This window comes from Penaeus chinensis, chromosome 21, assembly GCF_019202785.1.
Source record: "Penaeus chinensis breed Huanghai No. 1 chromosome 21, ASM1920278v2, whole genome shotgun sequence".
In the NCBI taxonomy this organism is placed as follows: domain Eukaryota; kingdom Metazoa; phylum Arthropoda; class Malacostraca; order Decapoda; family Penaeidae; genus Penaeus; species Penaeus chinensis.
This window is the reverse complement of record NC_061839.1, coordinates 20,552,016-20,557,015: the sequence shown is the minus strand read 5'-3', so window position 1 is coordinate 20,557,015 and position 5,000 is coordinate 20,552,016.

Genomic DNA, 5,000 nt, shown 5'->3' with positions numbered 1-5,000 from the left:
ATAATAGCAGTAATAATAATAATGAAAATTACAATACTGATAATAGTAACTAATATTAATAATGATAATGAAAATGACAATAATGATAACATTCATAGTAATAAGGATAATAATAATGATAATGATAGTAATTGTAATAATAATAATAATAATAATAATAATAATAATAATAAAGATAATAAAGATAATAATAATAATGATAATGATAACAATATAAATAATAATTATAGTAGTAATAATAATAATAATAACAATGATATTAATAATGACAATAATAATACTGACAATAATGATATTAACCATAATGATAATAACAATGATAATGAGAATGATAACAGCAACAGTAATAATTATGAGTGATAATAACAGAATCAGTAATATTAACATTAACAATAATAAACAAAATGAGAGTTATTCCTAAGTATATTACTAGCTAATAGATAAATAGATAAATAGATAAAGCAAGCACATAACGATTCCAGTAACACAACACGCAAGCTTTCCCAAAGCACACAGAATTCCAACCACTTCGTTACTCCTCTATTTTCCTTTTTCCAAATCTAATCAGACGGACCCAAGTTGTAAAGGGTATTTCTTAAGGGTGAAGTCGCCTTTGGATTAAGAAAGACTTTCGACCTTGTTGGAGGGTAATAGGTTTTAACGTTATAGAAGTTTATAACGAGAAATACCTTTGGGTTCTGCTCTACCTCCCCCCCCCCCCCCACACACACACACACCTTCTCTCTGTCTGTCAGTAAAGCTGGCGTGCTGAATATCTGTATACAGTGTATTTCCTTGTCTATTCATCAACCGTCTGTATGTGTGTGTGTGTGTGTGTGTGTGTGTGTGTGTGTGTGTGTGTATGTGTGTGTGTCTGGTTCGTGTGTGTGTGTGTGTGTGTGTGTGTGTGTGTGTGTGTGTGTGTGTGTGTGTGTGTGTGTTTGTGTGTATTCGTCACGCACGTGCATGGTAACGATAAATAGAACAAACAAACAAGCATAAGTCTTTTACTTCACATTTTACACTCTATCTTGTCGATAAATCATTCTGTATTAATAAGGTCATCGGTCATTTTATATGAGCCTTTAACTCATAATGCTAATTTATTTCGGGCATCAATATAACGTTTTCCCCGATGTCATACTATTAGCATCACTGTCATAAATATTGCTTTTATGTCCATAACCCTGTTCAAAGCTATCACTGTTGATGGCAGAATAATAAACAACAGCATGGAACTGTGATATGCTATAAATACATCAGTTTCACCGTGATTCATCGACAGGCCGCGTCTAAGCGGTAGTAAAAGCAAATCATGTCCTTTAACTAGCTTTATTTTGAGAATATTTCAGCCGATGAATGCATATAGGTTAATGATAATTAAAATGATAATGATGATGATGATGATGATGATGATGATGATGATGATGATGATGATGATGATAATGATACTACTGCTATTACTACTACTACTAATACTAATGCTAATACTAATGCTAATGCTAATACTAATGCTAATACTAATACTAATACTAATACTAATACTAATACTAATAATAGTATTGAGAATAATAATGAGGATGATAACAATGATTATAATAACAACAAAACAGCAACAAAACGGCAACATAAGCAACAACAACGATAACATTAATAATAATGACAACAACAAAAAATACTGTACAAGCCTGTAGAACCAGACAAACAGAATGCCTGACTATGCAAAAGGCATTAGTTCAACAGGCATCAAATGAATGGATTTTGCTTTTAGGAAAATATGGCGCTGTACTTTGCCTGCGAATGTGGAAATAGTTGTGATGGATAAAAAAATAAAAAAAATAAAAAAAAATAAAAAAAAATAAAAAAGTGAAAGTGGTTGTTTCATCCGTTTTTTTTTTTTTATGGTTGATATGTTGTGGCGTCTGATTTTGGTTTTATAATAGATATAGATTAGTTTTATTATACCTTTTGAAACGGACAACATTTCCTCAGAAATTTATGTGATTTCTGCACTGTTGGCAGTAGAGCACATATTGAATATTGATAATACATTAATATTGATAATACATGTTATCTTCAAAATGTTTTGTATCATTATTGTTGTTCCGTGTGATCATTATCCGCATTACTGTATTATCATTATAATGACCATTAACGTTACTGTCACAAAAATATCATCATTGATGTCATTATTATTGGGGTTAATATGATTATCTTGTTTTTAATGTCATCACCATTTTCATTGCCACTGCTATCAACGCTATGATATCAATAATATATATTATCTGTACTATTTCTTCCATGGATATTGCTCGAATAAAGTCTACGGAAATTTACCGCCATATTTCAGTTAATTTGTCTGCCGTGGTCTTGATAAATAATACATGGAGCAAACTGGTTCTCCACTCGATGTGATAGCACTTTGCACCAGAGAATATACAACAGATAACACCGATTATTCGGCATTTGACAGATAAATAAGCACATTATTAAGATGAACAATAATCTATCTTCATATCTGGTTTCCTTAGCTATTTCCTCATTTCTCTTTTGGTGATGATTACACTAACAATAACAATAATGATAATAATAATCAATAATATATATAAAAAACATGATCATTGTCATTATCACTGCTAGGACACCATAATGTCTGGCAGACAGATTCTTCGTTAGTACTGGTCTTACTACTGTTACTTTTATTTGTGACACTTTATTATGATAACATCGATTGTGATAATGATAACAGTTAAGATAACGTTATTATTATTATCCCCATCATCATTATCATCATCATTATTATTGTTATTATTATTATTATTATTATTATCATTATCACTATTGTTATTACCATTATTTCTCTTATCATTATTATCATCATTGTTATTATCATCATTTCCATTATTATTGTTATCATAAGTTTCAGCAGCAGCAGCAGCAGTAGTAGTATTAGTAGTAGTAGTAGTAGTAATATCATTACCAGGAATACCTTCCATATCGTTCTTATTACCATTATTACCTTAATAATAATGTTCTTAACACTATTATCCTCCAACTCTTCCTCATTTCCATCCACCTCATCCCCGTCAGAATCATTATTATTACTACCATTATAATCATCATCATTATCACATATACTAATAGTAGCAGTAGCCGAAGTAATCATATCTTTATCATCATTGTTGATTCTAATATCGTCATTATAATTAACATCATTTTATCTTTCCTATTTCTATTATTATCATTATCATCTTTATTCCCGATCTCATTACTCTCACTCTTACCACAACAGCAAGAGTAACTAGCTCTTATTACCAATATCATTTAGTCTAATCATAAATACGAGCACTCTTATTACCATAAGGATTACCCTTCATGAAAACTTAAAATAAACGAACGCGGAATGACAGGAAGGAAGAGAGAAGAAGAGTAGATAAATAGACAAATAAATAAATAAGTCAGTAAAATCTCGCTGGACCTGTTGTTTGGGAATCTATTAGGATTTTCAGGATAAACATCAGTTCTTGTCATCTCTTCACTTCAGACAACTTGACGGAGATTTAAATTCTATCGTTCAAACAGATAGTAGAAAAAAACAGAAGAAGAAGAAGAAGAAGAAGAGAGAGAGAGAGAGAGAAGGGGTGTATATATGGAGAGAGAGAGAGAGGGGGGGGGAGAGAGGAATAGAGAGTGAGATAGGAGGAAAAGAGAGAGAGAGAGAGAGAGAGAGAGAGAGAGAGAGAGAGAGAGTGAGAGAGGAGGGAAGAGGGAGAGAGAGAGAGAGAGAGAGAGAGAGAGAGAGAGAGAGAGAGAGAGAGAGAGAGAGAGAGAGAGAGAGAGAGAGAGAGTGCAAGAGAGAGAAAGAGAGAGAAAGCTATCATGTTGTGATGATGTGGCGAAGAACGAGTTGCTTTGTAATAAGATTGATGATGATATCTAAATTGCCAGCAACTCTTGTATTTAGCGAATGAAGAAGCATAATTTATTTAGCACATGAATTAACCAAGTTCTTGGCTTTATCTCCCCCATCTTTTTTTTTTTTGTAAACGTTTTATCTCCATATCTTCTTTTTGTGCGGATAAATACGACCAGACAAACAACCACTGAGGGTTCCTAGTGTATGATTCGTTTAAGAAAATTCTAATATCAAATGTAGACCGGTTAATCACGGCTCGTTACCGGAGGAAACTTTTAAGGTAAATGCAATATAAGTCCTGATCTTGTCGTCTGTTGGACCTCTCTTACTAGCAGAAAAAAATAAACAGAAAAAAGTAATTAGGAAAAAGACAACAACAACTAACGGACATGTTGTAAGACAGGGCAAGATTTGATCAAAGATAAATTAAATTAATCTGCGAAAGAGTAGGGGTTTGGGTGGGGGGGGTATGGGTGGATGGAGGGAAACCAAATAAAAGGGGATAATGATTTAAAGGGGAAAGGGGAATGAGAGAGAGGTAGGGATAGGATATAAGAGAGAGAGGGAGTGAGGAAGAGAGACTGGGGGAAAGATGAAGTGATGGAGGTATAGAAAGGTGAAAGAGGCAGAAAAGAGAGAAGGGGGGGGGGGCAGACAGGAAGACAGCACAGACACAGAGAGATAAGCAGACATTCAGACAAAGACAGAGATAAGCGGAGATATTAAGAGAGAGAGAGAGAAAGAGAGAGAGAGAGAGGGGGGGGGGGCAGACAGACAGGTAGATATAGACAGAGACAGACACCCTGAGACAGAGACAGACACGCAGACAGATCCAGAAAGAAAAAAAAAGCGAATCAGAGATCAGAGAGAGAGAGCTCCGAGCCTCCCTCGTCCTCACTGTCTTTGTGTCAACCCTTCTCTCGGACCGCACTAACACGTCAAGCTGTTTACGCACAAACATTCGTCGACCTTGAGATTCTTAGATAACATCTTGAAATGTCTCCAAGCTCCTTGAGATGGCGGCGGGGATCGAGGATTGACGTTATCCATGACTTCGGTCTGGCCGGGGAAGAGTGGGAGGAGG